This window comes from Equus przewalskii, chromosome 6 (assembly GCF_037783145.1).
Source record: "Equus przewalskii isolate Varuska chromosome 6, EquPr2, whole genome shotgun sequence".
Taxonomy (NCBI): Eukaryota; Metazoa; Chordata; class Mammalia; order Perissodactyla; family Equidae; genus Equus; species Equus przewalskii.
In genome coordinates, this window is record NC_091836.1 from 30,792,737 (window position 1) to 30,819,325 (window position 26,589).

Below are 26,589 nucleotides of genomic sequence, written 5' to 3' on the forward strand. Positions count from 1 at the left end.
GGGTGGGTGATCCAAGAGAGAGCACAAGAAAGTGCCTAAGATGGAAAGTCAGAGGAGATATCTCATCACTGTTGCCATATTCGGTTTGTTATAAGCAATTAAATAATTCCAGCCCACACTCCAGGAGAGAGGAATATACTAGGAAGCAAAAATCATTGGGGACAATCTTAGGGGCTGCCTACCACATTCTTTAATAAAAGTTTCAAAATTATACATTAACTTCTTCTGCCTCCCTACTCACAATGATAATCATTGTCTTATAGAATTAAAAATGCTTTAACCAATTCACTAGTTTTTTGGCAACTGCAACATCCCTTAAGAGTAGATTATGACATGAATTATTATTTCTGTTTTACAGAAATGTAATAATAAGGTTGATATTATCACTTTTATGTTTGTATAGCACTTTTCAGATTTCACAATTCTTTCCCATACATATTTTGAGTTTTGTTGTTCAGAATAAATGGGAATTGTAGTTTAGTGTTAGTTTATCTGAAAGTACTCTGAAAATTATGAAAATGCTTTATAATGTTAATAATATCTGGCATTTATTGAGTGTTTACTATTTGTCAGTTACTGTATGCTAAGGGATATGTATGTACATATATATTTATACCTAAAAATTCATTTAATTATTTAACCCTATGAAGCGGGGCTTTGCCTCATTTTATAGAGCAAAACCTAAGACTCAGAGAGGCTAAGTAATTTGCTAAGGTCTCAGAGCTTATAATTGGTAGAGCCAAAATTTCAACTCAAACAGTCTGACTTCAGACCTCCTATGCTCTACAAATGGTGTAAACTATAACCTTCATATCACTCTGGCAGTAACTTTTCCTGGAATATGTCATGGGGCAATTTTTTAAAAAGCTGTGCCATCCTGATGTGAGGTGGGGAAAAAGGAATTATCTTCAAAGATTGTGGCAGGTAGAATGTGAAAGACAGTAATTCCCCATATGGCACTTATATCCAACATTAAAGAATGTGGTAGTCTTTCTTCAAGAGGCTGACGCTACTGACCTATGATCATTTGAATAAAGTGTTTGGAATATATTCTTACTAATATGTTCATGAAAAAATGACCATATTCATCAGACCATTCAATTAACACAGATTCTTTAAAAAGGGTTTAAAAATAACGAGCATATTAGATAAGCCCTTAAAGACTACAATAAGCTCTAATATGCTTCTCCATGAAGTGTGTGAACAGAACTATAATCAGGCCTAGCTCATGCTTCACAAGAAACATCTCAGCTTCTCTTCTCCCAGAGACAGATAATGGCAATTAAAAATCTGGACCTTGATCTGGATGCCACTTAATGATGGTGTGCAGATAAATCGGCTAGAGCAGACTTCAGCTTCTCACATTAAGGTGATAAGAATAAGCCCCGCGTTGCAATTGAGCTCCATATACCCGGTATGTATCTCTGTAGAGAACATCAGGTCCAGCAAGGGAGGATTTGTAATGCCGAGTAATTTCTCCTAACTTTACTTTCTTCCCGTCATTACCCACACCCAAATGACTCAAATGGCTTCTTCATGCTCATTTATTCATTCATTCACTCATGTATTTACTCAAGTGACCTAATTATGAGTCTTGGCTTTGGCTTGCCAGAGGATTGTCTTCCAGATGATCTAGGCATTTTCACTAGTGCAGCAAACAGGTTCTGGCTGACCTCCCTTTCTCCCTGCCCACAGACCCAGTGAACCTCATACTTACAGGAGAGGAGTAAAGAACAAGAAATGAGCCAAGTGCTTTATTATTTAAGATGGGTGGTTCCCAGATCTAGTTAATTATTAGCATCATTTAAAAAGCTTTAAACACCTTTTTTGAATAATGTAATATAAGCATATGGTAAACATTTAAACAGAACAGAGTAGCATACAGCGAAAAGTGGGTCTCTCCCCCACACCTGGCCTTGTTTCCCTCCTTCAGGTACCTGTTACTAGTTCATGTGCATTTGATGTCTCACACTTCATTTCTGGTTCAGCTGCGTATAGATTGTTGGGTTGGATGTAATTTTCACTCAAATTTCAGAAGGCATCACTCCATTGACTACTAGCTTCCAGAGTTACTGCTGAGAAGTCTGATGCCACTTTTAATTCCAGTCTTTTGTGAGTGACCTCTTCTTTCCCTCTGGACGTTTTTAGGGTCTTATCTTTATCTCTAGAGTTGTAAAATTTTATCCTGATAGGTTTTTGGTGTAGGTCTTTTTTCTCCATTTACTGTTAGGTCATTTACTCTGAAATGTCAGGAAATGTTATTACACTATTTAAAAATAATTCCTTCCATTTTCTCTTTTCCTCTTTGTACACATATGTGTCAGATATTGGACCTCTTGGCTTGATTCTCTATTTTTTCTTTTGTTTGGCACCTGAGCTAACAACTGTTGCCATTCTTCTTCTTTTTTTTTTTCTGCTTTTTCTCCCCAAATCCCCCCCCAGTACATCGTTGCATATTTTAGTTTTGAGTCCTTCTAGTTGTGGCATGTGGGATGCTGCCTCGGCATGGCCTGATGAGCGGTGCCATGTCCATGCCCAGGATTCGAACCGGTGAAATCCTGGGCCACTGAAGCAGAGCGTGCGAATGTAACCACTCGGCCACGGGGCCAGCCCCTCTAATTTTCTTATCATTGTCTCATGTTATTTGATTGAGTTGTCCCAAGAGTTTTTTCAAAGGATCTCTTAGGAGGCATTATAAGATAGTCATTAAAATCAGGGATTCAAATACATTTAGTATACACTCCTTTCTAGTTGTATAACCTTTGACAGGTTCCTTATCTTCTCTGAGCCTCAGTCTTCTCATCTATAAAATGGGGAAAATAATTGGACCCAATTCATGGGCATGAAATGAGAATTAAAGCATGTTATGAGGATTAAGTTAGTTTTAATACCTGTCTGGTACATACTAAATTTTTGAGAGTAATTATTAAGTTCCTTTTGAATAATATTCTACAATTTCTCCCCTTATGTCTCTGAGGATATTAATCACAGGGTTCTTTTCATAGTCTGTTTCTATTTGTTTTTCTCTTACTTTTCTTAAATCCTCATGTTGGAGACAGAGATACTAAAAAAGCTTTTTGGAAGTACTATAAGTGAACAGGGCTTTTTGCACAGTGGATTTCTCTGTAGGCTTTTTCATCGTGGAATTCCCAAATGCCAGTGTCTGTAGGCTTTTCTTGGAAGCTGTTCTTTTTCTCCAGAGAAGAATTCTTAAGTCACCCCTCTGTCAGTGGGAGGTGGGTAATGGCTGCCAGTGGTCTCTGAGCGGGGCGGGTAAAGGGTCAGAGGAGTCCTATTCAGGATGCAAATCAAACAGCCTCAAAGAAAAGACCTACAGACCCTGACTTTGGGAATCCCTGTGTTTACAGCTGGTCCTTTGCTCTTTGCTGTGCCTAATGTCTCTGAGTCTGGTTCTCCCAAACTCCCTTCTCCTGTGGGATGGGCGAGAAGTTGGACCTTCTCTGTGGAGGGTGCAGGAGAAATTTAGACCTTTTTAAGCAGATTTTCACCTGATCCCCCAGCTTTAAGCCCGTGCCTCAGCTCGACTTTAGCTGTGTAGCTTCCAGTCCTTGAGCCTTTTCATGAACTGGCTTGCCCTGCGTTAGCAGCTGGTTTTCAGCCACTGTGATTTGGTAAGGCAGTTGTCTCTCCTCCATCTGCTTCCCTTCATCCAAACATTTGTCAACATTTCTCTTTCACCTTTATGGCCTCCCCCATTCTCTTGTCCTTGTGGATTTACATCTGTTTATTCTTTCATTTTAATGAGATTTGGGGAGGACACAGGAAAAACACCTGTGTTCAATCTACTGCATTACCTAAAATACCAGTAAGCGATCTGGGGGGGTAGGTATTGTCTTCTATACTGTAGACATTTTCTCTGCTACTTTTTTGAGAACAACTAAACACTTGATAATATCTGTGACTTTTTATCCTCCCACTTCCCCTGTTCAACAGATGGTCATCTTTGCAGGGTCGTGTTCCTCATCTATGACACTGCTGTCTAATCCTGTGCCTGATAGGACAGTCTTTTGGGAACAGAACTGCTTGTCCTTGTCCTCAGGATGCTCATGTTGGAGACAGGGTGGTCACATTCCTGCTGGAAAGCATCTCTGCTGCAACATCTTTTGCTCAGCATGATCGCAAAGGAGAAAGGATGCTTCCATTTCTATGCAGATTCTCTCTTCTCCGTAAGAACTCGCCTGAGAGAAGGGTACCAGAAAAATGTGAAAGCAGTTCCTCATACGGAATGAGGAAATTGCCAGTCGTTTTGCTAATTTTTGACCTATGAAATGCATAGAGAAAAAGAGCGTAGGGACATTTTTTAGTGTCTTGTTTTCCCCCTTCCTTCCCTCCCTCCCTCCTTCCTTTCTTCCTTTTCATCAGGTATGTTGTATTTCAGCTATTTTGGTTCAGACTGGGGAAAAATGAAGCAAGGTTTCAGAACACATTAAAGGAGTACTGCAGAAATCTCAGGGATGAGGCCATCACTCTGGTGTAATGAAGCCCTCCCCGTTCCGCCCAGCAGAGCTCCTTCCTTCCCTCTCAGCACTTTTGCTGTGTTTGCAGCTTGGAAACCCAACCAGAGGCAGAGGCCTGCCTAGGAAAAATATTTGTTCAAATCTTTCATTTTCTCTGTGGTCTTTAAAAGCCACTGTGGTTCTAAGTCCTGGAATCAGCTTTTCTGGGCATATCACATTGGCCTCCAACTGTGACCTTTCTCAGGGCATGAACTCTAGAGAACTCTAGCAGAGATCTGAAGACTTTTGTCCATGAGAAATTGGTGGCAAGCCCTATGAGGAGCTGTGTGGGACACGCAGGCACATTTCCTAGACCACCAGCTTCTCTATCAACCAGTGAACCAACAACTTGACCATGTATTAGGTTCCAGCGTTGCACAGAGATTCTGTGAAAGATACAAGAGTAGAATTAACACCGAATTCCTGATTCCTCCCTACACGGAACATCCAAAAGAGTTGTAAATTGTATGAAAGAATTCTGTGCAAGAAAGCACAGAATTGGCACAAACTCTAAAGCCACAGGAGCTCAGAGAAGATGGAAACCAATGGATGATGAGAATCGGTGAAGGAAGTAAGACTTCCAGTCTGAGGGGTCATAGCATTTAAGTATGTAGAATGAGCGACAGGTTGAGGGGAACTTTGTTGAGACAGAGAGGCAGGACTAGTGCTGGATGTTTGAGTTGCAGTGAGTTGATCACTTAAGGTTGAATTGCAAGCGAAAGAGAAGGGGAGCTGAGGGAAGAGAGCAAGTCATTTGAGGAGAGACTTAGAAAGGGAAAGTTTCTAGAGAAATACCATTTGAACTGGCCCTTAGAGAACAGCTCTGTGGTTTTTTTGGTGGTTGTTTTTAGTTTAACAATAGTCTCTGTTTTTATTTTCGATTTTCCCAGCTGACTGGTTTATCATTCTTTGAGATTAATTCAAAGGTAGCTGGAGACTTATTTTTGCGCCCCCCGCCCCTCCACCCCTTTGTAAATCTCCAAGCTTTAGGTGGGCTGTAGTGTCACAGGTGAGTGAATTGACATAAAAAGGGATTCGGATATATTTCATTCAGCACAGGTCTGTCTGGCAGCAGAGGCCTGGAGTGCCAAATCCCCACTTCCCTGGGTTGTGCCTCTGAAATAATCTAACAGCCATCAGCCCATGTCGCTTTTTAGAATAACTGGTCATATCATATCATTGCATGTCTGTCATTCATTCATTTAATAAATACTTATTGAGTACCTGCTAAATGTCAGACACTTTGAGGTGCTGGGGATTCAGCAGTGAACAAAATGGATATTCTCTTTATTTTGTACCTCTCAAAAAGATATGCTCATCTCGCTGAAGGTCATAGGCAGTGTGACAGGGCCATACAGAGTTATAGAATAATCACATAATCAGTATTTTCTTGGAGTGTGATTTTACTAAATGGTAAGTAATTGAAAACAATGCCCTCTATTTAAAAAATATATATGGATGGAACACAAAATCCATGCGCATTTTTAAGCTAAAGCAAGACTTTAAAGAAACGCCCTTGTGGCGGGAGGTTTTGGATTATGTTCCCAAATCCTCAGAGGGGCACATGCATGCTTCTCTGCCTTTAGGAGCACTTTGGTGGGAAAGTTTGCAAAGCACTGCCTACTTAACAACCTCTAGTGGCTTCACCAAGGCCCGCAGGATCAAGTGGAAACTGCTTCGTGAGCATTCAGGGTCCTTCAGGACACGGTCCTAGGCCACTTTCCGTAGCACTCACTCTCCTTGCTTCCTATGGAAGGAGTGACCATTTCCTAAACACGCCAATTACTGAACACATACGGAGCACCCACGAGGCTCTGTGCTGGGATGGGGGTTCATGTTTGACAAAGACACATTCCCGTCCCCAACCCACAAAGAGTTAGTCATGCTCTTTTCCGCCTCACCTTTGCTGCCTGGAAAATCCCTCTCCCCCTTTCAAGTTTGTTGCTTTGCCTGAATAGCATGAATTTCTTTTATCTGTTTTCCCATTCTACTCAATGGACACTACTATTCTAGTCCATTTTGTCATGCCTAAATATTTGCTCATCTTTTCTCCCACTAGACATTAAGCTTCCCAGGCAGGGACATTTTTGTATCCATCTTTGCAGTTATACAATGCTTGTCACCAAATAGGACTTCAATGAATGGAAGCTGAACTAATTAATTTTTCAGGGGGACAGGCAAATTCTCTGCGAAGCTCATCTGAAAGCTTTAATTAATTTATTCATCATCTATCCCTTCATTAATTAAATATTTACCAACTTTCTACTATTGAGCCAGGCTTCTGAAGGTAATAGTGAGGAAGACAGAATTAGTCTCTTCCCTCAGGAAGCTTATAATTATGTGACGAAGACTCTCAGGCATAGAAGAAAAATACCTAATTATAGGTATTTAATTATAATAAATGTGATAAATTAATATAATTAAATAATTAAATGAAATCTGTAAATGTGACAAATGTTATAAAGGAAAAGTACAGGAAGCTATGAACATATAATTCCATCCTTAAATATAATTTGATTTCTTAATATCCACACAGTTATATTGTTTGATTATAGTAGATTCCTCTTCCTTTTCAAACTTTTCCTTAACTTATTTAAGCCCTTTTTGAACTATACTGTTAGACTGTTCCACCTGCTGAGATAATGACTTCTTTTCCATGTTGGTAAAGAAGACTTCTTGTGTAGGGAAGGGGGATTGAGGGGGACAGCCTCTTTCACATTTTAAAAACCAGAGCAAAACCTTCCTAGAGAGGAAAAATGATAGCAATTCTACACAAACTCTTTTATAAAATAGAGAAGGAGAAACACTTCTCAACACATTTTATCAGTATTACTCTGATCCCCAAAGCCAGATCAAGATATCGTGCACACACACACAAAATCACAGACATGAACATAGATGCCATCATCACTTAACAAATCAAGTCAAGCAATTAATACAGAGAATAAGGCATCACCAAGTGGGTTTTATTCTCAGAATGTAAGGTTGGTTTAATATTAAAAAAATCAATCATTGTAATTACCCATATTGATAGAAAAGGAGAAAAGCAATATCATTTCAGTAGATGAAGAAAAAGAATTTAACAAATTCAACACCCATTCATGATTTTTAAAAAATTCTCAGCAAACCTTAAAGGGAACTTATTAAAAAACAAAAAAAAAACAAAACCAAAATGGAACTAGTAGTTAAAAGGTGAAAAATAATTAAAAATTTAATCATCAATGACATTTTTTCAAATTGAGTCATCAAATGTATAAATGTGGGAAAAACCTTGTGGCACTTCTATGCTAATAGCTAATTTTATTTAGCACTTGCTAACAGCTCTATGAACATTATTTTACTTAATCCTTACAAACACCCTGTAAAATAGGTACCATTCTTATTCCCATTTTACAGATGATGAAACCAAGGCTTAGAGAAATCAAATAATTGCCTAAGGAAATACAACTGGTAAATGGCACAGCCAGTATTTGAACCGTAGGTCTGTCGTTTGGAGTTTGTGGTCTTAACCATTGTTCAGTACTACTTCTCAACTAACCACTTTATCTTATAAATTAGTACACTGAGCGTCAGGTGACATTGATTCAAGTTAATAGCAAAATTGGGACTAGAACCCAGGTCTTCTGACTCCTGGGGTACTGGTTTTTTCCAGAAACTGTGTTACTTTCACATCTAATCCACCCACCCCTTCCTTTTTCACCAAAACACACATTTTTCTTCCTTAAGAAGCTCCAGGCCTGAAATACTTGAGAAATAAATATAATTTAGAGAGCCAAGGATTGAATTTCATCTTCTGCTCTGTTTAGCATTCAAAACCACTAAGCCACATAGACGACACTGCCCACACTCAGAAAAGAGCATGTTAAAGCAGGATTGAGTGGAATCCTCCCTTCATAGGAATGCAGATGGTGACAAAGAGAAAGTAGTAAAGGAAAAAGAAGGTAAAGAAAGTTAGGAGTGGGGCTAGAGAATGCTGTATGATATTCATCTCTCAGAAATTTGAAATTCTGGAGCCTGAACAGGGGGTGTAAGTGCCCCAGGAGGCCTCAAACTGGCCCTTTTCTGACAAAGATCAGTTTCCATCTTCCTACTCACAGCCAGAAGGGCCTCTTAGAGCCACCAAGAGGTGCTGGGAAGTGGCCCCAGGGCCATTAAGGCTCAGAAGCTTTGCCCTGCCCTTTGGAAAGATGTGGCAAAGTTAAAAAGGAAGAAAAAATCCTTCACAATCCACGAACGTGAATTAAGAAGAAAAAGAGTATGGAGTGGATGGTCTCTAAGCAGGTCAGGAGGGAGAAAAACAGTGTCAGCAACCTTTTACACAGTTGAAGTCCCTTAAGCCACGCTCTCACCCAGATGGAAAGGAGGCCACCTTCCCTGGCAGGCACCCACCGTGAACTGCACCTTTCCTGTGTCCACACCATGGAGGGGAGTGCGGAACAAGCATTTTGAAAATGTTGGGGAAGAAAAAGTAGTTCAGGAGTCAGAAAGTAGTTCACAAATCTAAAACTTGGTTGAAAGTTGCTTCTAAGCGGCACCTGGTACACATGTACTTATGATATTCAGACACAGCAGAAAAAGTGTGCTACGACCTGCGTAGTCTGCTTTTCTTCCCAAGTAGATTTCAAAAATAATATACATCATTCCAAAATAGGATGTAGATGATCATTCTTCCTTCCCCCAAAATAGTTTGACCACTTAGTTTTAGTTCTTTGTTGTCCTCTCTCAGGTACAGAGACTATCGAAATTTACTTGCCCCGTCAGTTCCATTAAGAAATATTTCCTGGTAGCCACGGAAGTTAGAACATAAATATGGAAAAGAATATTTTGAGTCTTGGAGAGAATTCTTCACTCCTTTTAGTTTAATTTTATATTTTTAAGATTAGGAGCAAAACAAAACAAACGGGCAATAACAACAAAATTACCCCAAAACTTAGCTCCTCCAAACTGTTAAAATAGTAGGTTTAACAACAGTGAGGAGAGTGGCTACCTGAGCTGGCTTAGGTCAGATTGGAGTCCTGATTCTGCTCTTTACTGTGACCTTAAAAAAGATCCTTGACTTTACTAAACCTAGTTTTATTATCTGTAAAATGCATAATAATAGTCCCTATCTCACAGGGCTATTGTAAAGATTAAACGCAGTGTAACACTTGTTTTAAAGCCCATAGAAGGTAGTATGAAATAGATCTTTTCTATTATCATAAGGAGTATAAAAGGGGAAAGAAAGTAATAATCCTAGGGGGAGGGAGGACATATACGTAAGAAACCTCTAAGGAAGGAGCAGAACTGACCCCAAGTGGTAAGGCAGGGCCTCTGCAAGCACAAATAGCACCTTTTCTCAGCAAACTGCAGAAAGATATGACTTATATCTTCCTCCAGGCTGATCCAGTCCCACGCCAGGCCACACAGCTGGTGAGTGGGCAGCAGCCCTTATTAAGGGACTCAGCCAAGGAATGATGCCCTGGGGGAAAGGTCAAAGATAAATACTGTACGATTCCACTTATATATGGAATAGGGAAAGCTGTTTGGAGGGTAGCCTTGGAGAAGGCTATTTCCTAAACAACAGTTTCTCCAATGTTTCCTATTTCTCTATGCTCTGAGGGTATAATTGCCCACTAGGGAATTCCAGAGTTGTTGGGATGACCTGGAGATATGTTCAGGGAAACAGGAGAAATTTCCAGGGACTTCAGTTTGGAATTGACAGGACCTAATGACTGGACATAAGCTGGAAAAGTAGCATAGGGCTAGACCAGGAAAAGTTTGCCTGACATCGTAAGGAGATTAGAGTTTATCCTTGATGCGTAGGCAATGGGGAGCCAAAGGGGTTTTTAAGCAGGGGTGTTTCATGTTCAAATTTACACTCTAGCATGAGAGCTGTGTTAGCAGTGTGACAAATGGACTGCAAGGGGAGGGCTTGGTTTCATGGAGGCCAGCTGCAAGAAATCTGAGAGCAGCAATAAACAAATTAACTGTTTTTGATCCTGTGAAATTTTCCCTTTTTCTCATTCACCTCAAGAACAACAAAATACCCAAGAAAGTTGTCAAACATCTTTGCAATGTTTATGTTGACATTCTTAAAAGTAAAGTATTTCTGTGAAAACAGCCATCTTGATTTATAGAGTGTATAAACTGTATGTGTGTATGGTCAAAGCTAAGGACTTGACAGTTAATGTCCCAAGAGGGAAGAACAGTGAAAAAATATCCTGAATGAGATGTCTGTTGTAGATATTTTTCAGGAGTGTGGGCTGCATATTGAGTTGTTTGAAGTAAGATGATTGCCCATAGATTTTTATTTCCAGTGTGACATTTCATAGATAGAAACTAGATTATTACTTTTAAGCAATACTTCTGAAATGCAGGCCCAAAATATGTTAACTAATAACTTACCATAAGTGGAATCTTACTTATGGGCTGGCTAAGAGTCTTTGGTTTTAGGTGTGACTGCTGCCAACGTGGACTGACAGGGTTTGTGCTCATTCCACACTAGATAACCAAACCTGTGTCCAGTTCCCCGAGCCCCATAGAAGTTTCCATGCAACTCCTGCTTTTCTAGAAAACCAAATTAACCTTCCACGTTGGAATGTTGAACTTTCCTTGCAGACCCTTCTTTCAAAGTTCACAAAGTGGTATCAGCTGCAGAGGAAAGCTTTCAGAAGGAGGAAGCGGGAGCGCGAGTGTAAGAGGAGAAAAGGCTGGTGGAGCCTGCAGGGTCCCAGAGGGGAGATGGCCATCTCCTAAGAATAAACAGTTTCACCAGAGGCAGCGCCGGGACATCTGCTCGCTGTTTGCTTTGGACAGCGCTGGCCAAGAGGTCTCAGGGTTACGTTCTCCCCGGAGATCCAGAGCGGCCCCCAGCAGCCCGGGCTCCCCGAGCACGCTGCCTGCAGCCTGCAGCCATTCCCCTGGGGCTGCCTGCGATTTCCGGAACTTTATGGAAAGGGGAAGGCGGAGTGAAAACTGCCTCCCGAGGGCGGCCACCCCCGCTGGGCCCAGCTCCTCGAGAACAAAGAAGTCAGTTGGGCGCCCCGAGCGGCTGGGCTTCTGCGGCGGGCCCGCCGGAAGGCGCCAGGCTCGGTGATTGAAACCACATGTGCTGGAGGTTTCTGAGAGCCGCGACCCAGACACCAGGGAACAGGCTCCGGCCCCCAACGTTTCCCTTCTCCTTCTGGTCTCCAAAGTCAGATCCTCTGAGGGGCCCTAGACCGCCAGTATCGGGGCAGAAAAAGCAGTAGTTGTTTCTTCTTCTTCTTCTTCTTCTTTTTTTAAATTTAATGAAAAGGCATCCTCTTTCCATCCCCCAGAAAACAGAAAATGACTCGAAACCACCAAGGCCTGGGGCCGCTGCCTCAGAGGCCCCTCCTAGATTTCTCTACCTTTGGGAGATGCCCTAGTTACCTCAGTATGAGATAGCAAAAAGGGGTAGATTCTTTTTTCTTTTTTTGGTGGTGGTGGTAGGGGGAGGGGGTGGTGAGGCGAATTTATCAAACTAGTATAAGATATACATTAACCCTTTACAATTTAAAATTTTTTTAAATTACAGGACTAATGCATAAGTATATTCTCATCATAAAAAAATGAAAACACTTCAAGGCCTCCTTTGACGCATTCTCCCCAACCACCCCCCAAGTAATTCCTGTTATTAATTTTATGAATATTCTTCTAGATTTTCCTCTGTGTGGTTATATGTACATGTATGTGTACATATAGAAATAGAAAACTTTGTTTTACATTGAGTGAAAACAGGATTTTATTGTATGTATTGTTTGTAATTTATTTTCAGTAGGATTTGAAAGTTTTTCAGGCGAAAGTAGAGTTTAGCTTCAGCTCCCAAATGGGATTTACAATCAGAAAAGGTGAAAGAAAAGCAAGGTAGAAGGATGAGCTATAGAAGCTTATCAGCACTTTCCGCCTATGGGTCAAATCCCACAACACTCCCTTTTCACGTCCCCCGACCTTTTGAATGGCCTGGAATTAAGAATGATTTTTAGGAGGGCTAGCCCTGTGGCGAGTAGTTAAGTTTGCGCACTCTGCTTCAGCTGCCCAGGGTTCGCTGGTTCAGATCCTGGGCGTGGACCTAGGACTACTTGTCAAGCCTTGCTGTGGCAGGCATCCCACATAAAAAACAGAGGAAGACTGACACAGACATTAGCTCAGTGACAATCTTCCTCACAAGAAAAAAGGACGGGCCCCTTAGCATAGTGGTTAAGTTCGGTGCACTCTGCTTCGACCACCCTGGTTAGCAGATTCAGATCCCTGGCGGAGACCTACACCACTTGTCAGCCATGCTCTGGCGGCAACCCACATATAAAGTGGAGGAGGATTGGCATAGACGTTAGCTCAGGGCTAATCTTCCTCAGCAAAAAAAACAGAATGTTTTTTACATTTTTAAATGGTAGAAAAAAATAAAAGAATAATGTTTCCCGACATATGACAATTATGTGAAATTTAAGTTTAGTGTCCATAAATAAATTTTATTGTAACACAGTTATACTTGTTCACTTTCGGTGCTATATCAGACAATTCTCTGCTGCTCTTCATACGGTTTTCATGGCCAATTATTTTGGAAGTGGATGGCCAGGTCCTTCTTCCTAGTCTGTCTTAGTCTGGAAACTCCACTGAACCTGTCCACCATGGGTGATCCTGCTGGTATTTGAAATACTGGTGGCACAGCTTTTAGCATCACAGAAACATGCAGTTGCCACAATATGACAACTGACAGACGGGTGGTGTAGTTCCCTGACCAGGAAACCAACCCAGGCTGGGGCAGTGAGAGTGCAGAATCTTAACCACTAGACCCCAGAGCTGGCACAAAATTAATTCCTGAATTACTTTTAGTAATTTTTTATGAGGTGGCTTATATTGTCTTGTATTCATCATTTGCATCTCTCTTCCTCTAAAGCATAGTGAATGCATTTTGAAGACAGGGACTGTGTTTATAACTCCTTTGATTTTGCACAAGTACACACAAAGACTTCAACAGTACTTAGTACTCAAATTTTCTCCTCTCTATGGAGGCCCAGCAGATGGGCTATTGTTTTTGGCAGAGCCAGAAAGAGAGAATTCAGTTGATGTAGTCAAAGTTCTTCAGGTTTGACCTTGATCCTGAGTATCACGGGTGGGTTAGGGGAGGCAGTGGGAGATCAGATTGTCCAGGCACTTCCTTTAGGGATACTAGAATGATCTTAAAAGTTGTTGAAAGGTGAGCCTAAGATTAGATAGTGCCTCTTTAGGGAAGTTTCCATGGCACCTGGCAGAGGGGGAGCTGGGAAACCTGCAGAAAGTGGCTCTGACCTCGGCACAACATAGTCAAAACCCTAAGTGAGAGAAGGGGAAATTGGAGATTATGGGGTTCCTGGTGTAAAATCACCTAGGAAAAGTTGTGGATGAGGTCCTTGGCTGGATAGGATTTCTTAAAATAGGCAGTCTGCTCCTGGACATGAGCTCACGATTTCTTCTCTTCAGGCCAAAGTCTCCCATCTCATCTCTGCTGTCTCTGCATAGGTCCAGGGAGGGACACATCAAGAACCTAGTGGAGATTCCTAACAACCTGTTCCCTGGCCAAGCCTCTCGTCTGTGCAAGGGCACTGCCAGAGTTCTGGGTGGTCTTACTTCTAGCTCCCACTCCCCAATGTTTTAGCAAGCTGTCTAAGAGCAGGACCCATGGCTCACTGTCCCTATGTGGTGGAAGGAACACCCTGACAACTGACCGTGGTGGCTAGTTGAGAGCTGCTGCCCAATGTGAGGGCTCTACTAAGTCTGGCCACAGGCAACTAAGGGAGGAGGACACCCCTTTCACTTGCCAGCGTGCTGCTCTGTGAGCGGGTTCAGATCCGCTAATGGTTTTAATGTGCTGAGTGAGCCGTGCTTCTACCCTGTAATGCAGAGTGACATCGCACTTCCGAGCCTTAGTGAGCTTGATGGACTCGCCAGGAAATAGCACCTACTGCATTACCCCTGTCACCTTGCATGTCCCCTCCTGCTCTTCAGCTCACACCTATAGCCCTCCCTGGAGGAGAATATTCCTGACACCAGCAAACTTGGTTCTGGGCCAAGGGCAGGTAGCTCTCAGCTGCGTCAGTTTCTCCCAATCATTAATGCTGGTTAGGGTGGGACAAAGTGCACAATGATGGCTCAGGTGAGAGGCTCTGAGGCATCCCTCCCCAGCATTATGTCCTCTCATTCTCCTAGTGATGCTTACAGTCCTGTTGGTTAGACAGCCATTCATGAAGGTTGCTTTTTCCTGGTAAAATCTGGATATCCCTGGGAGGGGTAATCCATTTCAGCTGTTAGCTTTCACTTGTCAGAGGGCAGTATAATGTAGTGGTTAAAAGCAAGGATGCTGGAGTTAAGCACCTGGGCTTGACATCAAGTCCCACTACTATTTTTTTTTTTAAATATGCCCATTTATTTTTTTGAAGATTTTATTTTTTTCCTTTTTCTCCCCAAAGCCCCCTGGTACATAGTTGTATATTCTTCGTTGTGGGTCCTTCTAGTTGTGGCATGTGGGATGCTGCCTCAGCGTGGTTTGATGAGCAGTGCCATGTCCGTGCCCAGGATTCGAACCAACGAAACACTGGGCCACCTGCAGCAGAGTGCGCAAACTTAACCACTCGGCCACGGGGCCAGCCCCAAGTCCCACTACTTAATAGCTGTGTGACTTTGAGCATGTTTCTTAACTTTTCTTTACCTTGCTTTCCTCATTTATAAATGCAGATAAGAAAATCATGTACTTTTAAAAAAAATTTGACTTTTTTGTGGTAAGAGCACTTAACATGAGATCTACCCTCTTAAATTTTAAAGTGTACGATACAGTATTGTTAACTGTAGGTATAATGTTGTACAGCAGATTCCTAGAACTTATTCATCTTGCTTAACTGAAACTATGCTGGGTGATTAGCAACTCCCATTTCCCCCTCCCCCTAGTTCCTGGCAACCACCATTCCACTCTTTGGTTCTATGAATTTGACTATTTTAGATACCTCGTATAAGTGGAATTATGCAGTATTTGTCCCTCCTGACTGGCTTATTTCACTTAGTATAAGGTCCTCGAGGTTCATCCATGTTGTCTCATATTGCAGAATTTCCTTCGTTTTTAAGACTGAATCATAGTCCATAAAAAAAGGAGAAGGGCAGGTACCAAATAGCGTGGTTGTAAGGACTAAATGAGATTATCCATGCAAAGTGTTTAGCGCTTGGCACATGTAGGCACTCAGTAAGTGTTGGTTCTTATTATTTCTTTATTCCTCTTGTAGTAAGTGCCTGTTGTTTTGGGAAAACTGAGATGAATCAGGCGCAACCCTTTTCTCAGGTCACAGTCTTAGTGGGGAGTTAGATGGGTAGACAAGAAGAAGTACGCCCACCCGTCGACTCTGTGACATGTCCTCATTCTTAAAACTCTGCCCTTAGCTTGTGTGACACCCTGTGCTCTCGGGTTCCCTCCATTCTGGTCCCTGTGGTTGGGTCTTCTTCCTCACGGGTATGTCCTGTGAATATTGGCGCTGCCCCAGGCTCCATCTGCAGCTCTTTTCCGTCTCTCCCTCCACACTGCTCTTGTTCTTCTCATCACTCCCCGGCTTCCATGCACCTAAAGGCTGGTAACTTCCTAATCTAACCCTACCACCTAGACCAAGTCCCGCAGATCCAGCTGAAGTCGCTCTCCTTGGATGTCTTACAGGCACCTTGAACTCAGAGGGTCCCAGACTCAGCACCATAACCCCTGTGTTCCTTAGCTGACTGAATGGTGCCATCGCCTGCTTCCTCAGCCAGAACCAGAGAGGCACGCGTGCTCCCTCTCCTCCTTTGCTTTACACTCACCCCCTCCCCGCCAGTCTCCCAATGCCTTTGACTCTGACCCCTCTCCATCCCTGCTGCTCTGTTGGAGTGCACACCTCCAGGATATTCACTGAGTTTCCTCCAAAATGGACTCCTTGCTTTCAGTTTTTTTGTTTGTTTTTGAGGAAGATTAGCCCTGAGCTAACATCTGCTGCCAATCCTCCTCTTTGCTGAGGAAGACTGGCCCTGAGCTAACATCCGTGCCCATCTTCCTCTACTTCACATGTGGGACACCTGCCACAGCATGGCTTGACAAGCAGTGCACAAGTCTGCACCTGCGATCCGAACCGGTGAACCCCAGGCCACTGAAGTGGAACATGTGAACTCAACTGTTGCACCACCAGGCTGGCCCCCTTGCTTTCAGTTTTATACTTTCCAATTCATTCACTACCTGTTTTCTAAAATGCCATTTTTTTTTTTAGGTTCAACTTCTACTTCAAATTCAGTATAGTAGAAAGACCCATGGTGACTGTCGCTTGGCTCGCCAACCTCATCCCTTGTAACCTTTCCATTCTGTGCTATGTTCTAGCTGCACTGAATCCCTTCCTATAATATGAACCTTTATACCTCAGTCTTTGCACTCACTGCTTCATCCACCTAGAGCACACTTCCCTACCCTTACATCCTGCCTGTGACCCCATGGATTACCTTCCACTGGTCCCTCGAGACTTAGAGGTCACATCCTCCAGCAAGCCTCGCTTGATTGTCCCTCCTCTGTGTTCCCCGAGCACTGTCTGCATACCTCCAACCTGGCACTCTGTATTATGACGTCTCCCCTCCTAGACTGTCAGTGCCTGGTGGTTCAGGGCCATATCCTTCCTCACTGCATCTTCAGCACCTTGTGCAGTGCTAGTACACAGAAGGTGCTCAGGAAATGGTAGTTAAAGAAATGAATGGAGGTAATATAACTTGCCTTGCAGGGAGGCAGTATAGAGTAGTGGTTAGGGATGTTAAGTCTCGAGCCAGACTGTGTACATTCAAATCTTGGTTCTGCAGCTTACCTAGGAGTAAGTTACTCCATCTTTCCATTCCTCAGTATCCCCGTCTATGAAATGGGCATAATAATAGTACAAAATCTCATGAGTGAGTGGGGAGAATTAAATCAGTTAACATATGCAGGAGACATAGAATACTAACTGGCATGTTTTAAGTGCTATGTAAGTGTAGCTGTTCCATCTAGGCTTGTAGAACTTTTAAGTAGCTTTCAAAGTTTGCATTTGACCCAGGTCTGTCTGACCTCAAAGCTTATGCTATTTCCACTATACCGTGCTGTCACAGATTTGTATGAACTCTGCACAAGGACATTTGGATGGAATCTGAGTAGAAAAGGAAGGAGCAACAGTGGTCTGAAGTTCTGGCAGCTTAAAGTTTAACATACAAGGATGTGCCTGATTGTGGCAAGAGGATGGGGAGAAAATTTGGCCCTATAATAGGACCATCCTAAATTTACATGTTCATAAAATGAGTTGGTTCCTGTTCTACTTTCTGTCAGTCGCTTGGGAGCCACAGATAGTCTCTTGACAGCTTAGCAGCTGGCGAGGATATTGATGCCTAGGATTGTTTCATTGAACAATGAGGATCTTTACTCCCAGCATTCAGACCTTCTAAGAGATGAACAGATCATGCATTGAAGAACTCCCAGTCTTTAAACTTCTGCCCTCATCCCATCTGTATCTCCTTGACGTTTACAGTAGGAAGAGGGCCAATTGGGTGCATGACCCAGGCTCTGGTCGTTACTCACATTCTTAAAAATTAGCAAGACTTTTCCTTCACCAACTTACTGCCTCTGTTCTATTCCATAGAGGCTGAGGTCTAGCGTGTCAGCCTGATGTCTTGGCTTCTCTTTGAAACATCAGTAACACATTAAGGGCTACTTCCACCCTGTCACAGCTGTACCCTCACAGAGCATATGCTCACTGCTTTGCGAGGCAAGGGTCATATTCTATTTCCTGTACAATCAAAGCATGTGCTCAAACACTGGAAGTGGGCTAGGATGTGGTGAGGGGTGGGCCAGACACAGGGGCCCTGAATTTTAAGGAAGCAGTTGATAAGAAAGTGTTGCTTAGCTTCTTGAACTCTTAGCGCTTTTGCTGCATGCACAAGAATGGGATTTGCTCCCTGTAGAAAGGGCCTAGGTCAAATTGCAACACTAAGCAGGAAGACGTTGCTCTTCCCATGAAGAGAATAAGTTCTTGGAAAGCAAGGACTATCTGTTGCCAGTCTTTATAGTTTTCACAAAACCTACTTATTGAAACAAACTGATTTAGGAGCCCCCGATTATAGTTATATCCCAGGAGAATAAAAGAACAGCAGGTCAAGTGATTCCAGCCCACCTAAGCTTCTTGATAGGCAGAGTGAGAGGAGAGCAAGTCATGCTGATATATTCGGGTGTCTCCATCTTGTCTCACCACCTTTCTCCCACAGCCAGACTTGTTCATTTAACAGGGGGCTCTGTTGTTCAGGGGCCATGTGCCAGGCAGAGATGCAGTGTGGGGATGGCAGCAGGAAGGAGGGAAGGAGGACAGGAGACCATCTAAGAGTTTATGGGAAAGGACCTCTGGGGTGAGGCATGGAGAGGAAACCATTGGTTTCTGTCTAGAAATCTATTCTATAAATAAGTTATTTCACGTCATCCGTGCTATTTCCCCATCAATTCTGTACAACAAAGTCCATATGTGAAAAAGGCTGCTGCCTGTAGTGACCTGGTGGTCAAAGCCATTTCCTTGAAGTTTCCTGGTCTCATAGAGGTCTCCTTTAGGTTGGATTTACTTGACTGCATATGAGGCTATCTAGGGGACATCTGTGAAGTCACAGACACTTGTCCTCAAGGTCCTTCACCCCTGCTTTTTATGCTCTTTCATGCCCCTCTACTGGTGTCCCACCTGCTCACTTTCATTCATTCGCTCACTCAGAAGGTGTTTATTGAGCTGCTAACAACTGAAGAATCTTATGACATATTTGGTATGCAAAGACAAATAAAATCAGGTCACTTTCCTGGAGGAACTCATAGTCTAGTGGGAGATACAGATATATGAATTCATAATTACACTGTAATATGCTAAGTGCTTGTAAGAGGTGTGTGGGAATGTTGCTGCACTTACGTTCTCCTGTTCCAACTGAGCAAAGTCAGGAAAGAATCTGATAAATTAATTCATGCTGAGATACAGAAGTCTGATGAGAACAAAATGCATCACCCTTCCCAGGGGCATTTTTGCTTATTTCATAGCATCTTCATTTTTAGCATGTTTATCAATCAAAACCAACACAGTCTGTCTGTTTTAAATTTTCCCAGTTCTAGGACCACTCCCTAATCCAGGCTCTCATCACTTCACACCTATCCTGATTTTGAACAGCTTGCTGGCCCACCTCTTCGCTCTCCAAGCATTCTTCACAGCCTGTCAGATTAATTTGCCTATAGCACAATTCTAGTCGTAGCCCTTACATCTGCTGCTCAAGCAACTTAAACTCTCTCCACCTCAACCTCCTCATTTATAGAAAGGTTATAATGATGCCCTGCTGATTTTGAGGAAATGGGATAATTTCTATTAAAAATTATAATACTTGTAAGGAGTTATACACAGATGTTATTATTGGTATCATTTTACTGCCCAGCCTAAAAGCCTTCGGTGGGAGAAAGCCTGTCTGCAGCCCAGGCCTACTCACTCTAGCTCCAGCTGACTTTCTCAAGTGCTTCTCTTCTCCTCTTCCACAAAATGAATGCTCCGATCTTACAAGATTGGTCTAATCGACATCCTCTGAGCATGTCTTCTTTTTTTTTGAGGACGATTAGCCCTGAGCTAACATCTGCTGCCAATCTTCCTCTTTTTGCTGAGGAAGACTGGCCCTGAGCTAACATCTGTGCCCATCTTCCTCTACTTTATATGTGGGACACCTGCCATGGCATGGCTTGTCAAGCGGTGCGTGGGTCTGCACTCGGGATCCAAACCGGTGAACCCCGGGCCACCAAAGCGGAAGGTGTGAACTTAACCACTGTGCCACCAGGCCAGCCCCTGAGCATGTCTTCTTAAAGCCCCATCTGAACCATTTTCCATGCTGTTCCTTCCACCTAGAATGCCCTCTCCTCCACCCCCTCCCTCACTCTGCCCTCATCCGAATCTTACTCTCCATTTTGGCTAGCTCAGTTCTCACCTCTTCAGGAAGGGCTTCTTCAAACCACTCTGGCTCGTGGCGATTTCTCCATCTTCTGAGTTCCTTCCTTCCCACAGTACCACACACCTGGCAGGTGGCACAGCAGCCTTACTGATAGATTTACATAGCTTTTCACATGAGTGTCAATGCTTTCCTCCTCTAAACTAAACACTCCTTGTTATGGGCTGAATTATGTCCGCCTCAAATTCATAGGTTGAAATCCTAATCCTCAGTACCGCAGAATGTGTAGGTATTTGGAGACAGGGTCTTTAAAAAGGTAATTAATTTAAATGAGGTCATCAGGGTGGGCCCTAATCCAGTATGACTGGTGTCTTTACAAGAAGAGGAGATTAGGACATACAGCTGCAGAGGGAAGACCAGAGAGAAGATGGCCAAGGAAAGAGGCCTCAGAAGAAACCAACCTTGCTGATAACTTGATCTTGGGCTGTTAGCTTCCAGAACTGTGAGAAAATAAATTTCTGTTGTTTAAGTCACCCAGTCTGTGGTATTTGGTTATGGCGGCGCTAGCAAACTAATTCCTCCCTCAAGAGCAGCCACTTTTGATTCGCTCCAAAGCTCGAATTAGGGAAATATTTGCCTCATACCTTGTCGTTTTTTTCCTGTCTCCATATTTCCTCCTGTATCTTTTCATGTTGTATTTCATTTGTGTCGCAACCAGACTGTCAATTGCTAAAGCACAGAGCTATGTCTTCTATTGACATACCCAGTAGGGCCCAGAAAGGGACTTTGAGCACAGAGGTTGTGGAAGGAACGCCTGAAGGGGAAGCATGTTGAAAAAAGTGTTTCAGCCACTGGGCTGATACAGATTGCCCTCAAAGGAAGTTCATTGAGGACGCTTCTTTTTCCTAAAGGTTTTCTCTAGGAAACTCAATCTCTTGCCATGAACCGCATCTGGCTGAGAAAGTACAGAGCAATGACATTAACTGTAATTGACATTAAAGCATCCCCCTGGACCACTGCTGATGGAGCTCCCAAGGTTTCCGGGCTCGGGTGCAGCAAGCACTGACATTCAAGCTTGCCCATCGTCTGGAACACTGAACCCGTCTCCTCTCCCCAGGCACAGAACAGCCTCCAGGCTTTGAGCAAATAAGAGCTGCAGCTCTTTTCTCTTCACGGAGGAAGGCGCCACTGAAAACTTTTATCTGATCTTTTTCTCTGAACTTCCTTTTCTCTCCTGCCAGCATCTCTCCTTTGAGTCCTCTTGCCACAACTAAATCTGTCCCCAGAGATTTACCTCTCCCTCTTAAAATTTTGGCCCAAATATGGAAAATACCTAATCCTCTTTCTTTGTGCTCCTTAGTGAAGCAGACACAGGCTGGAAGATTCAAAAGGAGCTTTACTATGAACTAAAAGGGGGAGGGGCACAAACATATGCAGAGCATAAAAATATTTATGAAGCGTTTGTCTTTAAACAGCTGGCCCACTTAACTGGCTCATAAGGACTATTCTTTCCACCTCTGGGTTGAGGAAATTCCTCTCTAATTCTTAGGCTTTTCTTCCTTTGGTTCTTTTCTATTCCCTTTCAGAGAAGCATTTGGGATTAGACACCTGGCATATACGGGCCAAAAAATGGGTCGATGAATGCAGAGCCCTCATACTTCTCTGCTCTCATTCCTCACAGCAAGACAGAGCCTATGCTGAACAGACCCTCTCACACCCTCCTCTATGCAGGCAGTCTCAGGGATGATGTCTGTGCCCCCATCCTGACTTGAGTTCTATTTGTCAACGAGAAGCTGGTTTCTCTTTGTGATTGGAGTATAAGCCAGCAAACTTGAAGACACAAAACTAGCTCCCTATCCCAATGCTCTGACTAAATAGCATATTTATTATAGGCATCTTGGCTAGTGGGACAGCCCTCCATGGAGGCCAGATAGGCAATGGCCTGTTCTGTTGTATTTATGGGCCCACTTGTGGGGTTTGGAGGTCTTGCCCATTTGTCTTGTCCATGCAAACAGGGCCTTGAAAAGGTGTATATTTTATCCCGGAGTTTTATAGTTTTAGCCTGGAAGATACCTCGGATCTCTTATCATGTCAGATATCATGAAATATAGCATAGCACGTCAAATAAATAAGGTAACACTTAGAATTAGGGAATGATCATTGGTTTGGAATCAGGAGGTCCAGGCTGGAGCCCTAGTTCTATCATTAACTAATCTCAGTGAGCCAAGGAAAGGCCACGTAAGGTCAGAGTGAGAAAATGGCCATCTGCAAGCCAGGAAGAGAGCCCTCACAAGAAACCAAATTTGCCAGCACCCTGATCATGGCCTTCTAGCCTCCAGAACTGTCAGAAAATAACTGTTGTTTCAGCTACCCAGTCTGTAACATTTTGTTGTGGCAGCCCAAGCAGACTAATACAGAGAAGTAGATCCTTCAGCCGCAGCCAAGCCTTCAGATGACTATTGCCCCAGCTCGACTGTAAACTCAGGAGCAATCCGGAGCCAGAACCACCTGACTAAGCTGCTTCTGAATTCCTGTGAAAAAATAAATATTCGTTGTTTTAAGTCACTAAATTGGGGGTGGCGGGGTGGTAATTTGGTATGCAGCAATAGATAACTGATGCAAGAAGTGAGGGAGAGAACCCTTTATCCCAAGGCAGTATACTACGCAGGGCACTTGCATAGCCGGAAGAAGGAAGCATCATTTGTGAGACTTTACCTGGGGGAAAGAGCCCAGCTATGCTCCATCCCACATCCATAAATGATGATACCTTCTTCCATCTATGCCAAAGGGTGGAGAGATGTGGTGGACAGATGCCTAGCTATGCTCCATCCCACAGATAACATCTCCCAAATGATGCTTCCTTCCTCCCAGAAAGATTTGCTAAGCATCCCCAGCAGCAGTGCATATGGCTCCAGGAAAAGCCACTAAGGATATCACAACATGGACACTTTCTTTTCAGGATTCTGTCTTTTACTTGGCTAATAAATTATTTTGGTTAAGATTTCTATTGAATACTGAGGCTTATGAACAAATGAATATGTAACAGTTTTAGGAGCAGAAACACTCAGAGATATTAACTCGTGAGACAATGAAGAAATCGTGGGCATTAAATACCTGAAATCAATTTATTAGCTGGCTCTGCACTCCAAAATAAAATTCAGAGGAACTTGGAGAGGTGATCGTCACAGTGGTGGAATACTGAGTAGGTTTAGGACATTAGGCCTAAGCTTAAATAATTCCAGTTCAGGAGAATCTTGGAATGTTAGAGCTAGAGTATCTTAGAAATCGCCAGGACAACCTCTTTATTTCACCATGAAGGAGAAGTGAAGGCCCGGAGGCCGAGTCACTTGCCCAAGTGTAAGTGATATGGGTGTAAATGATGGAGCAGAGACTAAAGCTCTGGCCTCTGCATTTGAAGTGCAGGTGGTTCCACGCCCTTCAGGGCTGGGAGGAGAGCGCAAAAGCCATTGCCTTCTTGCGAGGGAGACCTTGGACCTGAGTCAGCACTGCACCACTGCCCCCCCCGCAGCCATTTCCTTATTTTCTCCTGCTCCTCACTATGTGGTCCCTTCTGCACAAAACCCCCAGGTTTCGTCTCAGAGGCTTTCTCACACAGATCACTCAACCCCCCTGAAAAGTACTCTATGCTGATGAGAGATCACCTTACAACTGTTAGAATGGCTGTAATAACCAAGACAAACAACAACAAATGTTGGAGAGGATGTGGAGAAAAGAGAACCCTCATACACTGCTGGTGGGAATGTAAACTGGTGCAGCCACTATGGAAAACAGTACAGAGATTTCTCAAAAAATTAAAAATAGAAATACCATATGACCCAGCTATCCCACTACTGGGTATTTATCCAAAGAACATGAAATCAACAATTCAAAGAGACTTATACAGTCCCATGTTCATTGCAGCATCACTCACAATAGCCAAGATGTGGAAGCAACCCAAGCACCCATCAACTGATGAATAGATAAAGAAGACGTGGTATATATATATACAATGGAGTACTACTCTACCATAAAAAAAGGCAAAATCATCGCATTTGCAACAACATGGATGGACTTTGGGGGTATTATATTAAGTGAATAAGCCAGACAGAGAAAGCCCAACACCATATGATTTCACTCATACGTGGAAGATAAACAAATACACGGAGATAGAGAACAGATTAGTGGTACCAGAGGGAAAAGGGGTTGGGGGGTGGGTGAAAGGGGTAAAGGGGCACATATATATGGTGATGGATAAATAATAATGTATAAGTGAATTTCACAATGTTATAAACTATCATAACCTCAATTAAAAAAAAAAGTACTCTATGCTGCTTCGCTCAGACTCTGATATCCAGCAAGTCTTTGTCAGGGTAGGAAGACCGTGTAAGGGACAGTGGCCTGGAAGGCAGGGTTAGGTGACTGGGGTGCTAATACTGGCCACCTAAGATCTACCCTGGCATCTTAGGCAAGTCACACACTGCTTTGCAGCGCCGAAGTGCCCTTCCCATTATAGCTGCCATCTCATCAATGAGAGAAAGCAATCCCTTTGAATGAGCTAGCTAGCTAAGTCTCAGTGTGCTTAAATAATATAATGCTCTGATCTTGATAAAATGCCTCTCTCCCGGAGAAGCAAGGCCATGGTGGAGAACTCAGCACTGTGGAAGGTTGGAGTGCCAGTTTCCACTGCTACAAATCAGACTTGGAGACTCAAGGGACAGTGCTACCATGGCCTGCTGGCTTTGAGTGGACCTGTTCACCTATCTGGGCCTCACCATCTCCCTCTTTAAAAGACATTGCTTGTTATTTTCTCATCCGTGCTATGCTGTTGGATATATTATTTTCATTTTGCAATAAGTCCCAAAGCCAGTAGATTACTTGCGTATTTACAGTCCCTAAAATCAGAGTTAGTTCAACTGCTGTCCTCATATTGTGCTGTATTAAACACAAGAGCTTTGGAACTAGACAGACCTGGATTCAAAATCTGCTTTCTCACTTCTTGGCTGTTGGACTTGGGCAAGTTGCTCCACCGCTCTGAGCCCCGGGTTGATTTCATCTACAAAAGGTGGTGCTAGTAGTACACAGCTCCCAGGGTAGTTATGAGGATTAAATGAGAGCATCGTGCACAGCGCTGCGCAGTGTATGGCACAGAGAAAATGTTCAGCGAATGTTAGCTATGACTGCTGCTATCCTATATCTAGTTCATCAGCCCCTTTGTGTGCCAGGAACTGTACTGGACACCGGGGCTGCAAACATAGACAGCCGCTGCCTCAAGGAGTTCATGAAGTAGTTGCTATGCAGGGCTGGTTCTGAGGCATTTGGAAAATGTGGGGAAGACCAATGATCTGTCAAGCATTAAAGAAATGAGAGTGCTTAAATATTGGTGTGTGTGTGTTACTTTAAAAAAATGATTAGAGTGGTGTCTGGAAAGCCCAGCAAAAACCCAATATCTCCTAGGAAGTATTTAACAGCTATTTTCAGTAAGAAGTAAATATCAGGCTGCAAACTTTCCAGAATGTGCTCATACCAGATTACCTGCAGGCCATTGTGAAGAGAGCCGTGCATTCCCCCATAGGGCGAGCCTGGGCATGAGAGGAAGGAGGAGGAAGAGACAGAGACCCAGTGGGTGAGAAGGGTAAACAGGGTCTCCTAGTGTCTATTTGGGTCCCTATGCTGCAGGCAACCCTCCAAGCAGGTGTGGGACCCATCGGAGTGTGTGTAACATCTGAAGGAGAACATGAGAATGTGTAGCTTACTGCCCAGAGTCAACAAATGCTGAGAATTTGTGTCCTGAATCAGTTATGATTTATGTTAACTTTACTGCTCTGATCTTGGGATAACTATCTCATGCTTAACAGAATAGGGGATGGCCAACTGACAATTATAAGGCAGTGAGGTAAGTGCTGTTACAGTGGAGAGACGCTGAGCTGTGCCAGGGGGCACGTAGGAGGGGCAGCTCCCTGGGGGGGGGGGTAGGGGGGGCGTTGAGGGGGATGGGGGTTGGGGGGTTGAGGGGGGGGGAGGTGCGGGAACACCCTGAGGAAGGCTGTGAAGCCCTGAGTCTGTGAGGGTAAGGCGGTGTTTTCCATAAGTCTCTGCAAATACTCTCAGCCGGTTAATAATTGTCGCTTTAAGA

General features: G+C 43.3%; 1 protein-coding gene and 1 long non-coding RNA gene across 9 annotated transcripts in view; one reads left to right on the forward strand and one right to left on the reverse strand.

The window, feature by feature from the left end:
* The window catches only part of LOC103549889 (uncharacterized), a 71,473-nt gene that overhangs the window by 37,584 nt on the left and 7,300 nt on the right, over positions 1-26,589 (forward strand). Inside the window, exon 2 of one of the 5 annotated variants that reach the window (XR_011541402.1) lies at positions 22,855-26,349. The exons of the other annotated variants lie outside the window; for them this stretch is intronic. This is a non-coding gene — a long non-coding RNA (uncharacterized lncRNA). The remainder of the gene's footprint in view (positions 1-22,854; positions 26,350-26,589) is intronic. 5 annotated transcript variants of the gene reach the window in all.
* CLMP (CXADR like membrane protein) overlaps positions 1-26,589 on the reverse strand; it is a 90,547-nt gene that overhangs the window by 34,979 nt on the left and 28,979 nt on the right. The window lies entirely within an intron of this gene.